Source organism: Aotus nancymaae, unplaced genomic scaffold, assembly GCF_030222135.1.
Source record: "Aotus nancymaae isolate 86718 unplaced genomic scaffold, 86718_ANA_hifiasm-v0.15.2.pri h1tg000268l, whole genome shotgun sequence".
NCBI lineage: Eukaryota > Metazoa > Chordata > Mammalia > Primates > Aotidae > Aotus > Aotus nancymaae.
The window spans coordinates 240,602-261,979 of NW_026988683.1; positions in this window are offsets into that span (position 1 = coordinate 240,602).

Consider the following 21,378-nt stretch of genomic DNA (forward strand, 5'->3'; position numbering starts at 1 on the left):
ATTAGCCGGGCATGGTGGCAGGCGCCTGTAGTCCCAGCTACTCGGGAGGCTGAGGCAGGAGAGTCACTTGAACCCGGGAGGTCGAGGTCGCGGTGAGTCGAGATGGCGCCATTGCACTCCAGCCTGGTGACAGAGCGAGACTCTGCCTCAAACACACGAAAAGGGAGTGCACGGAAGATTTGGAGGGCTGCAGTGGACGGCTCACAGGGCTGCCTTGGGATCCCGCATTCCCGGCGGGATTCTCCCATGTAACATTAGCCGGGGCTCCTGCCCCCATTTCTGTCCCGGCCCGTGTTTCTGCCCTCACCCCGGCTCTGGGGCACCTCGGGGGCAGCTGCTGGCCTGGACATGGGGACGTCTGGCCGGCCGCAAGCCACAGGCCATGGGCCTCTCTGCCTTTCCTTCCCTCCTAACTCGGGCCCATCAGCTCCCCACGCCCCCTCCTCCCTCTTGTCTTCTCCGTTCTCGGCCTCCTCCTTCCTCAAGACCCCTCTCTTTGCCCAAAGCCCCCCACAGCTTCCTCGTGGCCCATCTGTTTCCTTCCTTCCTCCTTTCTCCTTCCCTCTCCTCCCTCCTCCCTTCACTGAGTCCCCGCAAACACGTCTCTCCTGTTTCCCACCTCCTCCCACAGCCCTGACACGCCCATGACATGACCTGTGCCCTGGCGTGGTGCAGGAGCAGGGGGCTGGCTTCCACGCCTCCTCCCACGGTCACGGAGCCTGGACCGTCTCCCGCTCTGCCCTGCCGTCATGAGGAGTGGGTTTGTGAGACCTCAGCGGACCCAGCTTTCCCCTCTGTGTCCTGGTGTCACGTGGACATGGCCCGGCACTTCCTCCCCGTGTGTCCTGGTGTGATGTGGACTCCTGGACACAGGGCCCTTCTTCCCACTGTGAAATGGTGTGATGTGGACTCTGATCACGGGGCACAGCGCCTCCTCCCACTGTGTCCTGGTGTGATGTGGATGTGTGGACACAGGGCCCAGCCTTCCTCCCTGTGCGTCCTGGTGTGACATGGACCCTGGTCACAGGGCCTGTCCTCCCTCTATGTCTTGGTGTGATGTGGACATGTGAACATGGGGCCTGTCCTGCCTCTGTCCTGGTGTGACATGGACCCCTGGTCACAGGGCCTGTCCTCCCTCTGTCGTGGTGTGACGTGGACATGTGGACACAGGCCCCAGCCTTCCTCCCTCTGTGTCCCGATGTGATATGGACCCCTGGACACGGGGCCTGTCCTCCCTGTGTCCTGGTGTGATGTGGACCTGTGGTCACAGGGCCTGTCCTCCCTCTATGTCTTGATGTGATGTGGACATGTGAACATGGGGCCTGTCCTCCCTCTGTCCTGGTGTGACATGGACCCCTGGTCACAGGGCCTGTCCTCCCTCTGTCGTGGTGTGACGTGGACATGTGGACACAGGCCCCAGCCTTCCTCCCTCTGTGTCCTGATGTGACATGGACCCCTGGACACGGGGCCTGTCCTCCCTCTGTCCTGGTGTGACGTGGACCTGTGGTCACAGGGCCTGTCCTCCCTCTGTCCTGATGTGACGTGGACCCCTGGGCACGGGGCCTGTCCTCCCTCTGTCCTGGTGTGACGTGGACCTGTGGTCACAGGGCCTGTCCTCCCTGTGTCCTGATGTGACATGGACCCCTGGACACGGGGCCTGTCCTCCCTCTGTCCTGGTGTGACGTGGACATGTGGACACAGGCCCCAGCCTTCCTCCCTCTGTGTCCTGATGTGACACGGACCCCTGGACACGGGGCCTGTCCTCCCTCTGTCCTGGTGTGACGTGGACCTGGGGTCACAGGGCCTGTCCTCCCTGTGTCCTGATGTGACACGGACCCCTGGACACGGGGCCTGTCCTCCCTCTGTCGTGGTGTGATGTGGACATGTGGACACAGACCCCAGCCTTCCTCCCTCTGTGTCCTGATGTGACATGGACCCCTGGACACGGGGCCTGTCCTCCCTCTGTCCTGGTGTGACGTGGACCTGGGGTCACAGGGCCTGTCCTCCCTCTGTCCTGATGTGAAACGGACCCCTGGACATGTGGACTGTCCTCCCTCTGTCCTGATGTGACATGAACCCCTGGACACAGGGCCTGTCCTCCCTCTGTCCTGGTGTGACGTGGACCTGTGGTCACGGCGCCCGGCCCTTCCTCCCCCCCCCGTGTCCTGGGCGGCCGGGTGTAGGCGGGGACCTCCGGCGGGCTGAGGGACGTCTCGTCCGTGCCTTGGTGCTGCCTCTCTAGTGCGAGCCGAGGGTTGTGAAAGGTGCTCGAGTTAAGTGGGCTGAGTGTGGTTCCCTGGAAATGCCGAGACTTCCCTGATGACAGTGCCCTTGTGCCCTGCAAGGTGTGTCTGCGAACCCCTCCCGACGCCCGGCACGGAAGCTCTTGGTGGGGGCGGTACCTGTGATGCAAAGCCCTCTTCTCCACTGGAACATTCCGTCACCCATGTTTGAGTTTCGAATACTGGGGACGGGGAGCACCCCCTGCAATAGCAACGAGGGACCCCAGGTGGAGACACACGTTTATTTTATTTATTTATTAATTTTGAGATGGAGTCTCGCTCTGTCGCCCAGGCTGGAGGGCAGTGATGCGATGTCGGCTCACCGCAACCTCCGCCTCCCAGGCCCAAGAGATTCTCCTGCCTCAGCCTCCCGAGTAGCTGGGATCACAACACCCGCCACCACTCCTGCCTAATTTTTTGTATTTTCAGTAGAGACGGGGTTTCGCCGTGTTGCCCAGGTTGGTCTCAAACTCCTGACCTCAGGTGATCCATCCACCTCGGCCTCCCAAAGTGCTGGGATCACAGGCATCACCCACCGTGCCCGGCCTGAGCTGGCTTCTTTAAAAACCGTCACAATTCTGTTTCCCCCTCTCCATACCGAGAAGCAAAATGACGTAAAAAGGATACTAGAGAACAGAGACAACTTTGAGAGGCCGAGGCAGGCGGATTCTGTGAAATCAGGAGTTCGAGAGCAGAATGGCCAACACGGCGCAACCTTGTCTCTACTAAAAAAATACGAAATTTAGGCCAGGGTTGGTGGCAGGTGCCTGTGATCCCAGCTACTCGGGAGGCTGAGGCAGGAGAATCTCTTGGGCCTGGGAGGCGGAAGTTGCGGTGAGCCGACATCATGTCACTGCCCTCCAGCCTGGGCGACAGAGCGAGACTGTCTCAAAAATAAGTAAGCGAAGCCGGGCACGGGGGCTCACGCCTGTAATGTCGGCACTTTCAGAGGCTGAGGCAGGAGGATCACAAGGTCAAGGGTTCAATACCAGTGTGACCAACAAGGTGTAAACCCGTCTCTACTAAAAACACAAAAATTAGCCGGCGTGGTGGTGGGTGCCTGTGATCCCAGCTACTCAGGAGGCTGAGGCAGGAGAATCACTTGAACCCGGGAGGCGGAGGTTGTGGTGAGCTGAGATCAAACCACTGCACTCCAGCCTGGGCGACAGAGCTAGACTCCGTCTCAAAAAGAAAAAAAAAAAGAAACTTCTGTCTCCAATATTTACGGTTCCTGAAATTGCCTCCCGACATATTTTCACTTCGGCCTAAAGGTTTCTCTGTACACGGTGAACTGTGAGGCAACAGAAAGTGTAAACAGACCAGAACCTACTCTTCTGCCGACCGCTGAGTTTCAGCCAAAGGCAGGCAGATGCTGAAACCGGGTTCAGATAAGGTAAACGGCAAGCTACCACCAATGCAGCTGCTGCTGTGCCTGGCTCTGCCTCCCCTCCCTCCCTCCCTTTTCTCCTTCCTTCCTTCTTCCCTTCCCTAACCTCCCCCCCTCCCCTTCCCGCTTCCCATCCCCTTCGCTTTCCTCCCCTCCCCTTCCCTTCCCGGCTTCCCTTCTCTCCCCTTCCCTCCCTTCCCATCCCCTCCCCTCCCCTTCCCCATCCCCTCCCATTCCCATTCCTCTCCTCCCCTTCCCCTCCCGGCTTCCCTTCTTCCCTCCCCTCCCATCCCCTCCCCTCCCCTTCCCCCATCCCCTCCCCTCCCCTTCCCCCATCCCCTCCCCTTCCCATTCCTCTCCTCCCCTCCCCCATCCCCTCCCCTTCCCATTCCTCTCCTCCCCTCCCCTTCCCTTCTTTCCCTTCTTCCCTCCCCTCCCATCCCCTCCATTTCCCTCCCCCCTTCCCTTCCCAGCTTCCCCTCCCTTCCCTTCTCTCCCTTTCCCCCCCTCCCTTCCACTCCCCCTCTCTTCCCCTTCCCCTCCCTTCCCCTCCCCCCTCTCCTCCCCTTCCCCTTCCCTCCCCTCCCCTTCCCCTCCCCCCTCTCCTCCCCTTCCCCTCCCTTCCCCTCCCCCTCTCCTCCCCTTCCCCTTCCCTCCCCTTCCCTTCCCCCATCTCCTCCCCTTCCCCTCCTTTCCCCTCCCCCCTCTCCTCCCCTTCCCCTTCCCTTCCTGGCTTCCCTCCCCTCCCCTCCCCTTCCCTCTCCCCTCCCCTTCCCCTCCCCTTCCCCTTCCTTTCTCTCCCCTTCCCTCCCCCTTCACTCCTGTTCCCTTCCCTACACTTCCCTTCCCTCCCTTCCCCTCCCTTCTGCTCACCTTCCCTTCCCCCTTCCCCCTCCCCTTCCCTTCTCCCCCTTCCTTTCCCCCCTTTCCTTCTCTCCCCCACTCCCCTCCCCTTCTTTTCCTTTCCTGAGATGGAGATTCTCTCTTGTCACCCAGGCTGGAGTGCAATGGCGTGATCTCAGGTCACCGCAACCTCCGCCTCCTGGGTTCAGGCAATTCTCCTGCCTCAGCCTCCCGTGTAGCTGGGATCACAGGCACCTGCCACCACACCCAGGTAATTTTTGCACTTTTAGTAGAGACGGGGTTTCATGATATTGGTCAGGCTGGTCTCGAACTACTGACCTCAGGTGATCCGCCCCCCCTCGGCCTCCCAAAGTGCCGGGATGACAGCCGTGGGCCACCGCGCCCGGCCAAGAACACATTTTAATCAGCAAGACGGACGAGGGTCTAGCGTGCCCTGACCTCACCCTGGATGCATGCAGGGCTGTGTGGGAATTTCAAAGAAGGACGCTTGGCACAGTTGGCACAGAAGGAATCAAACGTTTTCTTGGTGTAATTCCAGAGGCAGGCGTCTGGGAGCCGCAGACATCAAAGCCTAACCGTACCCGCGCCTTCAGACACGCCTCAGCTGTAAAACTTCTCAACCGGTTGGAGGGAGGACTCTGGACTTTAGCACCTTTCTGTAAACGCTCTGGGACAGGGTGGTGCGGTGGGTGGTGTCTTGGCCTCGGCTGGAACAAACAGCAAATTATTTTGGAAACTCTCCGGCAGGAACTTCCACGGGGCCTGGGGCCACCCCGGCGGTAAGGCCCGAGCTGAAGCTATTCATGTTGCTTCACGTCCTTTTTTGTTTTTGAGATGGAGCTGGGCGGGGCGCCGTGGCTCAGGCCTGGCATCCCAGCGTTTTGGGAGGTCGAGGAGGGGGTGGATCACCTGAGTTCAGGAGTTCAAGACCAGCCTGGCCATCATGGTGAAACCCCATCTTTAAAAAAATAAAGAAAGAAAGAAATAAAAAGAAAAAGAAAAAAAAAGAGATGGAGTCTCCTTGTGTCACCCAGGCTGGAGTGCAGTGGCGTGATCTCGGCTCACTGCGACCTCCACTTCCCCGGGTTCAAGCGATTCCCCTGCCTCAGCGTCCCGAGAATCCCGTCATCTCCTGCCTCAGCTGGGATGATGTGCGCCTGACACCACGCACGGGCAATGTCTGTATTTTTAGTAGAAACGGGGTTTCACCATGCTGGCCAGGCTGGTCTGGAACTCCTGACCTTGTGATCCGCCTGCCTCGGCCTCTAAACTGCTGGGATTACAGGTGTGAGCCACTGGACCTGGCAGTTTATGGCTTTTACTTGGGCTGGGGAGGGGGAGATGAAATGCTGCTCTGGTCCGTAAGGGCCTCAGGGGACGTTTAGAGGAGGGCAGAGTGTCGCAGGGACAGCAGAGAGCTCACCACAGGCTCCGTGAATTCAAGTCTGCTGAGACCAGGAGGGCATGCAGTGGCTTCTGGGTGCGTTTGAAAGAATCCACCCGGCCGGGCATGGTGGCTCACGCCTGTAATCCCAGCACTTTGGGAGGCCGAGGCGGCCGGATCACCTGAGGTCAGGAGTTCGAGACCAGCCTGGTCAACATAGTGAAACCCAGTCTCTACTAAAAATACAAAAATTAGCCAGGAGGTTGCAGTGAGCTGAGATCTTGTCACTGCACTCCAGCCTGGCCACCAGAGCGAAACTCTGCCTCAAAAAAAAAAAAAAAAAAAAAAAAAAAAAATTAAGAATTCACCCGCTGTGACCCATGTGAGCCCCAAAAATCTGAGACAGGTCTCAGTTAATCCACAAAGTTTTATTTCACCAAGAGTGACGACACGTGCCCATGACCCAGCCTCAGCAGGTCCTGACCACAGGTTCCCAGGGCGCTTGGGGCACAGGTGGGTTTTATATGTTCTAGGGAGACAGGAGACATGAATATACAAGACAAACATGATTCGGTCAGGAAAAGCGGGACAGCTGGAACCGCGGCAGGAAGACTGAAGAACGGATGGATTATTTTGAGTTTCTGATGAGCCTTTCCAAAGGAGGCCATCGGATATGCATCTATTGGCCGGGCACGGTGGCTCACGCCTGTCATCCCAGCACTTTGGGAGGCCGAGGCGGGCGGATCACGAGGTCAAGAGATCGAGACCATCCTGGTCAACATGGTGAAACCCCGCCTCTACTAAAAATACAAAAAATTAGCTGGGCGCGGTGGCGCGTGCCTGTAATCCCAGCTACTCGGGAGGCTGAGGCAGGAGAATTGCTTGAAACCCGGGAGATGGAGGTTGCGGTGAGCCGAGATCGCGCCATTGCACTCCAGCCTGGGTATCAAGAGCGAAACTCCATCTCCAAAAAAAAAAAAAAACCTATCTTGCCAACCTGGGACTGCTGTAAATACCACTGCAGAGCACACTTTGAAAAGGCAAGCTGACATTATATAATTTCACGTTGAATGATTAAAAACAAAAATATGGCCAGGTGCGGTGGCTCACGCCTGTCATCCCAGCCCTCTGGGAGGCCGAGGTGGGTGGATCACCTGAGGTCAGGAGTTTGAGAGCAGCCTGGCCATCATGGTGAAACCCCATCTTTAAAAAAAGTAAAAAATAAAAAATAAAATGCAAGTTGAATGCAAAATTCAGTAATTAAATTGCAAAGTGAATGATTAAAAATAAGCATTGAGGCCGGGCACGGTGGCTCACGCCTGTAATCCCAGCACTTTGGGAGTCCGAGGCGGGCGGATCACCAAGTCAAGAGATCGAGACCATCCTGGTCAACATGGTGAAACCCCGTCTCTACTAAAAATACAAAAAATTATCTGGGCATGGTGGTGCGTGCCTGTAATCCCAGCTACTCGGGAGGCTGAGGCAGGAGAATTGCCTGAACCCAGGAGGCGGAGGTTGCGGCGAGCCGAGATCGCGCCATTGCACTCCAGCCTGGGTGACAAGAGCGAAACTCCGTCTCAAAAAAAAAAAGCATTCAGTGCAAACAGGTGAGGTAAAAAAATATTTTTTTTTCCTTTTTTACTTTACAAACATTTTCGTTTTTTGAGACGGAGCCTCGCTCTGTTGCCCAGGCCGGAGTGTGGTGGTGAGATCTCGGCTCACTGCCACCTCTGCCTCCCAGGTCCCCGTTCAAGCAATTCTCCTGCCTCAGCCTCCCGCTTAGCTGACATTACAGGCACGCGCCACCGTGCCCAGCTAATTTTTTGTGTTTTTAGTAGAGACGGTGATTCACCATGTTGACCAGGATGGTCTCGATCTCTTGACCTCGTGATCCACCCGCCTCGGCCTCCCAAAGTGCTGGGATTACAGGCGTGAGCCCACCGCGCCCGGCCGTATTTCTTTATAATAATTATTTTTTTTTAGAAATGGGACCTGACTATGTTGCCCAGGCTGGTCTCTAAATCTAGGGCTCAAGCCGTCCCCCTACCTCAGCCTCCTAAAGTGCTGGAATTACAGGCATGAGCCACGTCACGGCTCTGTTTCCTTGCATCAGCATTTAGATACAAATTAACTAAAACAGAACCTCGAGTGACGCCAGCAGGAATTGTAGTCTCCGCGCTCTCTAGGCAGCCCCCAGGGACACGTAGGGACTGCACGGTAACCCCCAGAGACCACCCACCACTGTGTCCCGCAGGGTGGGCCAGGCAGGGAGTGGAACCAGGGACCTGGTCAGTCCCACAGGAAAGGACGTGAACTGACTCCCTGAGACTGAAACTGCCTTTGCAAATTATTATTTTTTTAAATTTTGAGATGGAGTGTCATTCTGTTGCCCAGGCTGGAGTGCAGTGGCGCGATCTCCGCTCACTGCAACCTCTGCCTCCGGGTTCAAGCGATTCTCCTGCCTCAGCCTCCCGAGTAGCTGGGACTACAGGCATGAGCCACCACGCCCGGCTCATTTTTGTATTTTTAGTAGAGATGGGATTTCAGGATCTTGACCAGGCTGGTGTCAGACTCCTGACCTCGTGATCCACCCGCCTTGGCTTCCCAAAGTGCTGTGTTACAGGCCTGAGCCACCTCACCTGGATCAGAATCTTTTTAAAAATTAAAAATATTTTTTTGAGATGGAGTCTTGCTCTGTCGCTCAGACTGGAGTGCAATGGTGAAATCTCCACTCACTGCTTTTCTCTGCCTCTGCATTCCAGCAACTCTCCTGCCTCAGCCTCCTGAGTAGCTGGGATTACAGGTGCCTGCCACCATGCTCAGCTAATTTATGTATTTTTAATAGAGATGGGGTTTCAGCATCTTGACCAGGCTGGTCTCGAACTCCTGACATTGTGATCCACTTGACTCAGCCTCCCAAAGTGCTGGGATGACAGGCGTAAGCCACCGTGCCTGGCCCAGAATCCTTTTTTAAATTTAATATTTTTTTTTCTTTGCTATGGAGTCTCGCTCCATTGCTCAGGCTGGAGTGCAGTGACACTATCTCGGCTCACTGCAGCCTCCACTTCCCGGGTTCCAGCGATTCTCCTGCCTCAGCCTCTCAAGTAGCTGGGATTACAGGCCGCTGCCACCATGCCTGGCTAACTTTTATATTTTCAGTGGAGATGGGATTTAATATGTTGGCCAGGCTGGTCTCGAACTCCTGACCTCAGGTGATCCGCCCGCCTCGGCCTCGCACAGTGCTGGGATGACAGGTGACAGCTACCGTGCGGGCCCAGCTGAGGGTCAGAATCTTGCAGCCTCCAGGTACGTGACTCCTAAACCACCATTTGTAATCCAGTGCCTCATATGTTCCCCCGTAAAGGCAGGGTAGCCTCCAGGCAAGAAGGAGCTTTGTTTGGGGAAAGGGCTGTTACCATCTTTGTTTCAAAACTAAACTACAAAGATACTGTGGCCCACACCCAGGAGTGAAAAAGGACAGCTGGGAGGTGAGAAGCAGGAGGGGGTGGGTGAGGTCACGTCTCTCTCACTGACCTAAACTTCTCACTTAAAATTTTTGCAGTGCTGGGTTCGGTGGCCGACGCCTGTAATCCCATCACTTTGGGAGGCTATGGCGTGTGGATCACCTAAAGTCAGGAGTTCGAGACCAGACTGGCCAACATGGTGAAACCCCGTCTCTACTAAAAATACAAAAATGAGCCGGGCGTGGTGGCTCATGCCTGTATTCCCAGCTAGTTGGGAGGCTGAGGCAGGAGAGTCGCTGGAACCCGGAGGCAGAGGCTGCAGTGAGCGGAGATTGCACCATTGCACTCCGTCTCAAAAGTAAAATAAAATAAACACAAAATTAAAAAGACGGTAACACGCCTCAAATTGCTCCTGGGGTCACGTCACTATTGTGAAAGGTCAGTGCGGTGCTGAGGTGTGTCTCAGACCCTGAAGGGTGAGCTGGCAGGTCCCAGATGATAAACCAGCTGGCCTGGTCTTGTTCCCCACCCAGGAACTGACTCAGCCTCCAGGACAGCTTTGACTCCGTATGATTTCATCTCTGCCCCAACCCGTCAGCACTCCCCACTGTCTGACCCACTACCCACCAAATTATCCTTGAAAACTGCAATCCCAGGGTCTTCGGGGAGACGGATTCCAGTCATAGTGAAACTCTGGCCTCCTGCCCAGGCGGCTCTGATTTCAGTTCTGATGAAATTTGAAACAGACTTGTTTTCTGATTCATTTATCCAGAATTACTTATCAATTTTTTTAAGTGCTAGTTACAGTGGGAAATCAAATGGTTAATAAAATATTCACAAATGTGTTAATTCACAAATTGTGTAAATGCCTTCACACAGTCTTTGTAATACATTCATATTACACGAGTTTTTTTATGATGTTGTGTTTATCTACCCTGGAACATAAAGAAAACCCAGCTCCTTGGCCGGGCGCAGTGGCCCATGCGTGTCATCCCAGCACTTTGGGAAGCCGAGGCGGGTGGATCACCTTAGGTCAGGAGTTCGAGACCAGCCTGTCCAACATGGTGAAACGCCGTCTCTACTAAAAACACAAAAATTAGCGGGGTGTGGTGGCGGGCATCTTTCATCTCAGCTGCTCCGGAGGCTGAGGCAGGAGAATCGCTTGAACCCCGGAGGTGAAGGTTGCAGTGAGCCAAGGTTGCACCACTGAGCTCCAGCCTGGGTGACAGAGCGAGATTCCATGTCAAAAAAATGAGGGAGGAGAATCGCTTGAACCCGGGAGGCAGAGGTTGCAGCGAGCCGAGGTCGGGCCACGGAACTCCAGCCTGGGCAACAGAGTGAGACTCCGTGAAAGAAAGAAGAAAGAAAAGAAAGAAGGAAGGAGGGAGGGAGGGAAAGAAGGAAGGAGGGAGGGAGGGAAGAAAATCTAGCTGGTCGGGGGCCCAAGATCACAGGCACGGCTCAGCAGGGAACCCGCAGATCAAAAGCAAGCAGGATCAGGAGCCAGCCTTGGAAGGGAGCAGGTCAGATTCCACGGAAGCCTCCGGAGTCCTGGTCCCATGCAGAAGCCATGTACCCCCTGCAGGTGTTGGGAAGAACAGAGACATTTTGCAAAGGCTGGGGCACGTCGCCAGAGGTTCACAGGCGCAGGGGCGCTGGCTGGCCCAGAAGAGGGGTCCCCGGACCCCGCAGGTGCACGTCCGGGCCGGAGCCTGCTCAGAACCATCTCCCCTCCGATTCCCAAGGTGCTGCATGTCCCAGAGAACTGCTTGGAAACCCACAGGGCCTCACCATGGGGCCCACCCCAGGGCCCTCCCCTGGGCTTCATGAGGTGTGGTTTGAGACCCTTGGGTCTGGTTAGGTTTTTTTTTTGAGACGGAGTTTCGTTCTTGTCACCGAGGCTGGAGTGCAGTGACGCGATCTCGGCTCACCGCAACCTCCGCCTCCTGGGTTCAAGCAAGTCTCTGCCTCAGCCTCCCGAGTACCTGGGTTGACAAGCACCCACCACCGCGCCCGGCTAATTTTTTGGTATTTTTAGTAAAGACAGGTTTTCACCATCTTGGACGGGCTGGTCTTGAACTCCTGACCTCGTGATCCACCCGTCTCAGCCTCCCAAAGTGCTGGAATGACAGGCGGGAGCCACTGTGCCTGGCTAATTTAGATTCTTAGAAATGCTTAGCAGGGAAGTAGGAACAGTAGCCGTGTCTGGAAGGAGAGTGCATCCTGGTCATCCCTGCAGGCCCAGGACTCCTCCCTAGGGAGGAAGCACACAGAGCAGTATTGGTGAGGGGAGGGCCCTCAGGGTCAGGGAAGGTGCCTCAGGTACAGCCACCGGCACCTGCTTAACGGCAGGGTTTATCATCCTCTGACCCAAGGGCAAGACGTAAAGTCACTCTGGATAAAGTAGCAATCTTCACCTTTTTGCTTTTTTAAAAAATTTTATTTATTTTAAAAGATGGGTTTTACCACGTTTAGTCGGGCGGGTCTTGAACTACTAACCTCAGGTGATCTACCTACCTTGGCCTTCAAGGCGCTTGGATCACAGACGTGAACTAGTCTGAAAGTCAAGCATTCAACACCCAAGAGACCCTAGTGCTCCCATCTCCGCCGTCACCGTCCCACTCTCTGTCTTTCACATTCAGGTCGCGCTGAGATTCCCAGCCTCGCTCCCCGCCTCATTACCCGTGTGTCCTCCACAGCGCTCTCAACGCCGTTACACGCGCGCGGGCTGATTTCTCATTCTCCACGTTTGAAAAGGGAAATCTGACACCCTCGTTTGTTCCCGCGTTTCCGGGCTTTCATTTCGAATTTGCATGCCCCGCCCTTTCTCAGGGGTGTGGCCTCCGCGGTTGACCCCGCCCCCAGGGCCCATTAGCTCGGGGAGCCGGGGAGAGGTCCAGGTTTCCCTGCAGAGACAGGAGGCCTCAGGGAGTCGTCACTCGGGGAGCACGCTGGGCCTTTCTTTTTTTGAGACGGAGCTAATTTTTGTTTTTGATAGAGACAGGATTTCACCATGTTGAACTTCCAGAGCCGTCTGTATTTATGGGGTATAGGCTAGGGGGTGTAAGGCCGGTTGCCTCGCCGGGAGCTCGGACACCCCCCTCCACAAGGAGCTCGGACATGTCCACCCCCCTCGCACAGCCTAGCCCTCCCTTAAAAAAAAAAAAAAAAAAGGCCGGGCGCAGTGGCTCACGCCTGTCATCCCAGCACTTTGGGAGGCCGAGGCAGGTGGATCACGAGGTCAAGAGATCGAGACCATCCTGGTCAACATGGTGAAACCCCGTCTCTACTAAAAATACAAAAAAATTAGCTGGGCATGGTGGCGCGTGCCTGTAATCCCAGCTACTCAGGAGGCTGAGGCAGGAGAATTGCCTGAACCCAGGAGGCGGAGGTTGCGGTGAGCTGAGATCGCGCCACTGCACTCCAGCCTGGGTAACGAGAGCGAAACTCCATCAAAAAAAAAACAAAAAAAAAAAACAAAAAAAAAAACCCACAAAAATGCAAATGAAGTCTTGTAACCCTAGCCAATAGCAGCCGAGTCCTGTATGCAAACGAAGTCTTGTAACTCTAACCAATAGCAGTCAAGTCTTGTATGCAAACGAAGTCTTGTAACCCTACCCAATAGCAGTCCTGTCTTGCCCACACCCTGCTCTCCCACAACCAACCAAACACCTCCACTCCATATAAAACCCCACATCTGAGAGGACTCCGTGCGACTTGTCCGGCCCCGACCCCCACCCCCCCGAATAAATCCTTCGCATTGGATCTTCTTGTGCTGGCCTCAGTTTCTTCCTTTTAAACTCAGCCAGAACCCAACAAGCCTTACAGAGGGCAGGACAGTCACTGTTGAAAAATGCACGCTTTGAATGAAGACACCTTCCAAACAGGCTTTGTGTGAGCAACACGGCTGTTTATTCACCTGGGTGCAGGTGGGCTAAGGCCGAAAAGGGCGTCAGTGAAGGGCAGTGGGATAGGAGCTGGTTTTCTTGGTTTGGGTAGTTTTTTGGGGGCGGGGTGTTGCAGAGTAAGTTTGTTTACACTGGTGGGGTTGGGTGAGAGCTGTTTACATTATCATAACAACACTTAAAATGGCATGGTTGGAGCCATGCACGGTGGCTCACGTCTGTAATCCCAGCACTTTGGGAGGCTGAGGCAGGTGGATCATGAGGTTAGGGGTTCGAGACCAGCCGGACCAACATGGTGAAACCCGCTCTCTACTTAAAAAAATACAAAAATTAGCCGGGTGTGGTGTTGCACACCTGTAGTCCCAGCTACTCAGGAGGCTGAGGCAGGAAAATTGCTTGAACCCAGGAGGCGGAGGTTGCAGTGAGCCAAGATCAGGCCACTGCACTCCAGCCTGGTGACAGAGCGAGACTCCATCTCAAAAAAAAAAAAAAAAAAGATGGCAGGGTTGGGTGAGGGGCTTGGCTGTGGAAGGTCCACTGGGCGGTCAGGGACAGTGGCGAACACAGGGAGTGGATGGAGACTTCAGCCCGGGCAAGCAGGACTTCAGACTTTCAGGCTCCAGGCTTGCACATGGAGAACTGACCCTGAGTGAGGTCACCTTAAGGATAGTGAACAGGGTGCAGCGTGCACCATCTCTTGTCTAGGGACAGGCTACTCCTAAGGGGTTCTGTAGGAGATGCTTTGAGCGGCGACAGCGCTGACCCGGTCCACAGCCACCAAGGCACGATTATACCGGAGGGGTTTTGAGCCCTCGGACGCTCGTGGAATTGCCAGTCTGAGGCCAGCCCTCCACAAGAAGTGGAGCAAGGTCCTACAACTCCTTGATCAGGAGGACAGCCTCTTGCTCCAAGCCTGCCACACAGGGGGTGTCTTTACGATACTGAACGCTGCTGCCTGCAATCCCAGCTACTCGGGAAGGTCAACTTTAAAATGGAGAATTAATAGCAGAGCTGAACATATGACATGCTGATTCCTTGAAGAGAAACTTGGGGTTCACCATATCTAACACCAGCTTGCAGATGGCCTCCTGTGGGATTTCAAGTTGCGATCCCTGAGGGAATTCTCCTCATCAACTCCTCTTCATGTTCCCATGCACCCAGCCGGCCCTGTGCCTGTCGGTACCCTCACTCACACAGGCCGTCTCTCGTACGACCAGCTTTATAGACTTGCTGGCAGCGTAAAACCCACAGAAATACTGAAACCACAGGAGCGTGGCTGCCCCCAGCAGCCAGGTCAGCAGAGGCCGTCAGGTTTTTGTTTTCTTGACATGGAATGTCACTCTGTCGCCCAGGCTGGAGGGCAGTGGTGCGATCTCTGGGCTGACCCCAGCTGACCCCGGGCGTGGGAGTTGATACACGTGTGTGGGGGGCACATGCCGCTCACATGCTCCCTCCGAGGGGGTCTTGATGGAACCCCAGACCTGTGCATGCACTGCCCGTGACGGTCCGACTCAAAAGCAGAGAATGGGCTTCAGGAGCAAAGGAAGTGCGTGCTATCTGCAGACACCAATGTCAACATGGCCCAAGGAGGGCCCTCGCCCGCCCCGTCCCAGCCCACAGCTCCCTTCTCTGCAAGGCCCTCGGCCGCCCCCTCCCAGCTCACAGCTGCCTTCTCTGCAAGGCCCTCGCCCACCCCGTCCCAGCCCACAGCTGCCTTCTCTGCAAGGCCCTCGCCCACCCCGTCCCAGCCCACAGCTCCCTTCTCTGCAAGGCCCTCGCCTGCCCCGTCCCAGCCCACAGCTCCCTTCTCTGCAAGGCCCTCGCCCGCCCCGTCCCAGCTCACAGGTCCCTTCTCTGCAAGGCGCTCGCCCACCCCGTCCCAGCCCACAGCTCCCTTCTCTGCAAGGCCCTCGCCCACCCCGTCCCAGCCCACAGCTCCCTTCTCTGCAAGGCCCTCGCCCGCCCCGTCCCAGCCCACAGCTCCCTTCTCTGCAAGGCCCTCGCCCGCCGCATCCCTGCTCACAGCTCCCTTCTCTGCAAGGCCCTCACCTGCCCCGTCCCAGCTCACAGGTCCCTTTTCTGCAAAGCCCTCGCCCGCCCCGTCCCAGCCCACAGCTCCCTTCTCTGCAAGGCCCTCGCCCGCCGCATCCCTGCTCACAGCTCCCTTCTCTGCAAGGCCCTCACCTGCCCCTTCCCAGCTCACAGGTCCCTTTTCTGCAAAGCCCTCGCCCGCCCCGTCCCAGCCCACAGCTCCCTTCTCTGCAAGGCCCTCACCTGCCCCTTCCCAGCTCACAGGTCCCTTTTCTGCAAAGCCCTCGCCCGCCCCGTCCCAGCCCACAGCTCCCTTCTCTGCAAGGCCCTCGCCCACCCCGTCCTAGCCCACAGCTCCCTTCTCTGCAAGGCGCTCGCCCACCCCTTCCCAGCTCACAGGTCCCTTCTCTGCAAGGCCCTCGCCCACCCCGTCCCAGCTCACAGCTCCCTTCTCTGCAAGGCGCTCGCCCACCCCGTCCCAGCTCACAGCTCCCTTCTCTGCAAGGCGCTCGCCCACCCCGTCCCAGCTCACAGCTCCCTTCTCTGCAAGGCCCTCGGCCGCCCCCTCCCAGCTCACAGCTCCCTTCTCTGCCCACCCTGAAGCCAACACACAGAGGAAGGTCGCAGTCAGGGAAATGTTGCCGAATGTGATCGTAAGTAGGAAACACCGCGGGGACCTCAGCTTGGGGCCCCAGTCCCACTTCCATTCTGAGTCTTTTTCTCATGGCTTTCTCTCCTCTGAACTCCGGGTACCCGCAGGGTGGGTGTGGGGTCTGGTTCCCCGCACACCTCACTCCCACCCATCCCTCCTCACAGCAGGGAGGCCCTCCGTCCTCACCGCCCACCCTCAATCAGCCCCGCCAAGCCCTGGGCTCCGGGACACCGCCTTGCTGGACGGCTGCCGGCCGACACCATCGCCCCACGGCCGGGCATCGTCCACCGGGTGAGGCCACGCTGTGGGATGCTGCGTGGCACCCTGCGTGGAGTTCCCGTGACCTCAGGCTGCCTCGGTGCCGACGGCCAAGAGAGGCCTCGCTTTCTTAGACCAGAAGCAGGTCGGTCACTGTGGACAGTTGCCATTCTCCGCCTCCTCTCGGTTCCCCAGTCAGTATGACGGACACCAGCCCGGCCACGTGGGCCCTGCTGCGACCTCACGGTGCGACGTCCACACGCAGCCTGCCTGGCTAACCCACCGACCCCCACACCCCACGGGGACTGTGAAGACGCACGTCAGGGACCCCTCTAAACCACCAGCAAAGCCCCAGCCCCGCCCCGAAGACCCTCCCTCCCTCTCATTCCCTCTCTCTTTCTCTCTCATTCTCTCCCTCACTCCCTCTCCCTCTCCCCGTGGCCCGAGGGCCGTGGCTTCCCCCTGTCTCTGCCAGGGCCCTGCTCTGGCCATCCTGGATGTTTGCTGTGACGCCTCCTCTGTGCCCCCACCACCCGCACACCTGACCTGACTCTCCTGAGAGTGGACATTGTAGGAATCAGCGCGACGTGGGCCACAGAACAGCCCCCAGGGCGCCTGCCAGAAGAAACCCGTTTCCAGTGAGAGGGTCACCTGGTCACCCGGGCACGCCGCGGTGAGGCCATCCTCCAGGACAGAGACGCACCCTGCAGAACGCAGAATCCACAGCCCAATCCCACCCCCAAATCCAAATCAACCCCCCCGAGTCCCCAATTCCACAAGCAACCCCTCCAAGCCGCAAAATCCACCATCATCCCCCCGAACCCCCAAATTCACAAACACACACCCGAGTCCCCAAATCCACCATTCCCCCAAGCCGCCAAATCCACAACTAACCCCTCCAAACCCCAAAATCCACCATCATCCCCCTGAACCCTCAAATCCACAAACAACCCACACCTCTGAGCCCCCAAATCCACAACCAGGGTGCAGGCTCCCCAGGGCCGCTGAGTCCCTCTCCAGTGGGGAGGTTGCCCAGGGCCGCTGAGTCCCTCTCCAGGTGGCAGGCTCCCCAGGGCTGCTCAGTCCCTCTCCAGGGCGAAGGCTCCCCAGGGCCGCCGCTCAGTCCCTCTCCAGGGGGCAGGTTGCCCAGGGCCGCCACTCAGTCCCTCTCCAGGGGGCAGGTTCCCCAGGGCCACTGCTCAGTCCCTCTCCAGGGGGCAGGTTCCCCAGGGCCGCCGCTCAGTCCCTCTCCAAGGGGCAGGTTCCCCAGGGCTGCTCAGTCCCTCTCCAGGGCGAAGGCTCCCCAGGGCCGCCGCTCAGTCCCTCTCCAGGGGATAGGCTCCCCAGGGCCACCGCTCAGTCCCTCTCCAGGTGGCAGGTTCCCCAGGGCCGCCGCTCAGTCCCTCTCCAGGGGGCAGGTTCCCCAGGGCCGCCGCTCAGTCCCTCTCCAGCTTGCAAGGGGACGCGGTTGGCTCCTCACCTCTGGGGCTGGGCATAGCATCATGTCCAAGGGCTTAAAAGCTGTGGCAATTGACTCCCTCTCGGTTCGTGACCTCACACATCCAAGGTGGGTCTTATGGGGTAACAGCAGGGCGTGCAGGCCTCGTTTCTCCAGAGGTTCCAGTGGAAGCTGTGCCCGCCTCTCCCAGCTCTCCTGGCTGCAATGTCCCCGCCTTGTGACCCCATCACCCCAGTCTCTGCCCCTGGGGGCACCTGTTCCTCTCTGATGCTCCCTCCTCTAAGGACCCTCCGATTGCACAGGGCCTGATCATCCAGTCTCCCCATCCCAACACCCTACAGTTAATCACGCCTGCTGTAAGGGGAATGCAGTCACATCTTTGGGGGTGGGGTCCCTTGAACACAAGCTGGGCGCCGTCACGGCTCCTGAGTGACTCACGGGCAGGTGGTGTAGACGAGGAGGCTGACGCGGGAGGATGGGTACAGGTCGGGAGGTCGAGGCTGGTGAGCTGTGATCGCGCCACCGCAGTCCAGCCTGCTCGACAGTGAGACCCCGTCTCAGCAAATAACAGTCATGAAAATAAAATAAAACGTGTGAATTGTTTATCTTGTACAATTTATATTTAATGTTTTTGGACTTTGACTGACAACAGGTAACCGGAAACACAGAAGGTGAAAAATTCCATACAGGGGACGACTGTATCTCACCCACCAGAAGCCAAAGTTGTATCCCCAGAGCCCCTAGGTTCAGGCACGTCCCTGGGACACCCTGGCGAAGACCTAGGAGGTCTCAGTACCCAGGAGACCTCAGTACCTAGGAGGTCTCAGTACCTAGGTGACCTCAGTACCTAGAAGGTCTCAGTACCAAGGATACCTCAGTAGCTAGGAGACCTCAGTACCCAGGAGACCGTAGTACCGAGGAGGTCTCAGTACCTAGGAGGTCTCAGTACCCAGGAGACCTCAGCCTGCAGGACCCTGGGAAGATGATTTTCAGCGAAGCCCTCCACGCTCGGTACTTCCGTAAGGCGGCCCTGAACACTCACCGACGGGTGCATTTGCCGCACCTGTTCTTCTGCCGAGGGACCTGAGCCACAGAGTACCTGACCCAGGTGGGACAGCCCGTAGTGGGCCGGGTTGGACTGGAACAAAGCACCCTTTTGGCAGCACTCACGCTCTTAGTCACTGCACCTGCTTCCTGAGATAACGCTGGAAAAACGCAGTGCCGCAGCGCCCCCCGGACACGCAACAGCGCAGGAACAAAGACGGCACCGGCTCCACGTGTGTTCAGCACGTGAGGGATGTGTCGGAAGAGTATGGGGGTGTCGTGGATGCCACGAATACGAGGCCCCAGAAAGGAAGGGACCGCTCAGCCCACCACCCTCACGGGAAGGTCTTGGTCGTGCTCTGCCACTGAGTCGTTTCCCACCTCCGACAGGGGAAGACCTCGGTACCGAGGAGGTCTCAGTACCTAGGTGACCTCAGTACCTAGGAGGTCTCAGTACCCAGGACACCTCACTACCTAGGAGACCTCAGTACCTAGGAGGTCTCAGTACCTAGGAGGTCTCAGTACCTAGGAGATCTCAGTACCGAGGAGACCTCAGTACCGAGGTGGTCTCAGTACCTAGGAGACGTCAGTACTTAGGTGACCTCAGTACGTAGAAGGTCTCAGTACCAAGGAGGTCTCAGTACCTAGGTGACCTCAGTACCTAGGAGGTCTCAGTACCTAGGTGACCTCACCACTGAGGAGACCTCAGTACCTAGGTGACTTCAGTACCTAGAAGGTTTCAGTACCAAGGAGGTCTCAGTACCTAAGAGGTCTCAGTACCCAGGAGACCTCAGTACCCAGGCGACCTCAGTACCTAGGAGACCGCAGTACCAAGGAGGTCTGAGTACCTAGGTGACCTCAGTACCTAGGCGACCTCAGTACCAAGGAGGTCTCAGTACCTAGGTGACCTCACTACCGAGGAGACCTCAGTACCGAGGAGGCCTCAGTACCTAGGTGACCTCAGTACCTAGGTGACCTCACTACCGAGGAGACCTCAGTACCTAGGTGACCTCGGTACTGAGGAGGTCTCAGTACCCAGGACACCTCACTACCTAGGAGACCTCAGTACCTAGAACGTCTCAGTACCTAGGAGACCGCAGTACCTTGGAGGTCTCAGTACCTAGGAGGTCTCAGTACCGAGGAAACCTCAGTACCGAGGAGGTCTCAGTACCTAGGTGACCTCAGTACGAAGATTTCAATACCCAAGAGACCTTAGTACCTAGGCAACCTCAGTATCTAGGAGGTCTCAGTACTGAGGCAACCTCACTGCCTATGAGACAGCAGTACCTAGGTGACCTCGGTACCAAGATCTCAGTCCCTGGGTGACCTCAGTACCTAGGAGGTCTGAGTGCCTAGGAGACAGCAGTATCTAGGAGATCTCAATACTTAGGTGACCTCAGTACCAAGATCTCAGTACCCAAGAGACCTCAGTACCTGGAAGACCACAGTACCTAGGAGGTCTCAGTGCCTAGGAGACAGCAGTACCTAGGAGGTCTCAGTGCCTAGGAGACAGCAGTACCTAGGAGACCTCAATACTTAGGTGACCTCAGTACCTAGGAGATCTCAGTGCCTAGGAGACAGCAGCACCTAGGAGACCCCAATAGTTAGGTGACCTCAGTACCTAGGTGACCTCAGTACCCAGATCACAGTCCCTGGGTGACCTCTGTACCTAGAAGACCTCAGTCCCTGGGTGACCTCAGTACCTAGGAGGTCTCAGTGCCTAAGAGACAGCAGTACCTAGGAGACCTCAATACTTAGGTGACCTCAGTACCAAGATCTCAGTACCCAAGAGACCTCAGTACCTGGAAGACCACAGTACCTAGGAGGTCTCAGTGCCTAGGAGACAGCAGTACCTAGGAGGTCTCAGTGCCTAAGAGACAGCAGTACCTAGGAGACCTCAGTACCTAGGGTGACCTCAGTACCCAGATCACAGTCCCTGGGTGACCTCAGTACCTAGAAGACCTCAGTACCTAGGAGGTCTCAGTGCCTAAGAGACAGCAGCACCTAGGAGACCCCAATAGTTAGGTGACCTCAGTACTTTGGTGACCTCAGTACCCAGATCACAGTCCCTGGGTGACCTCTGTACCTAGAAGACCTCAGTCCCTGGGTGACCTCAGTATCTAGGAGGTCTCAGTACTGAGGCAACCTCACTGCCTATGAGACAGCAGTACCTAGGTGTCCTCGGTACCAAGATCTCAGTCCCTGGGTGACCTCAGTACCTAGGAGGTCTCAGTGCCTAGGAGACAGCAGTACCTAGGAGACCTCAATACTTAGGTGAGCTCAGTACCTGGAAGACCTCAGTACCTAGGAGGTCTCAGTGCCTAGGAGACAGCAGTACCTAGGAGGTCTCAGTGCCTAGGAGACAGCAGCACCTAGGAGACCCCAATACTTAGGTGAGCTCAGTACCTGGAAGACCTCAGTACCTAGGAGGTCTCAGTGCCTAGGAGACAGCAGTACCTAGGAGGTCTCAGTGCCTAGGAGACAGCAGCATCTAGGAGACCCCAATACTTAGGTGAGCTCAGTACCTGGAAGACCTCAGTACCTAGGAGGTCTCAGTGCCTAGGAGACAGCAGTACCTAGGAGACCCCAATACTTAGGTGACCTCAGTACCTAGGAGGTCTCAGTGCCTAGGAGACAGCAGTACCTAG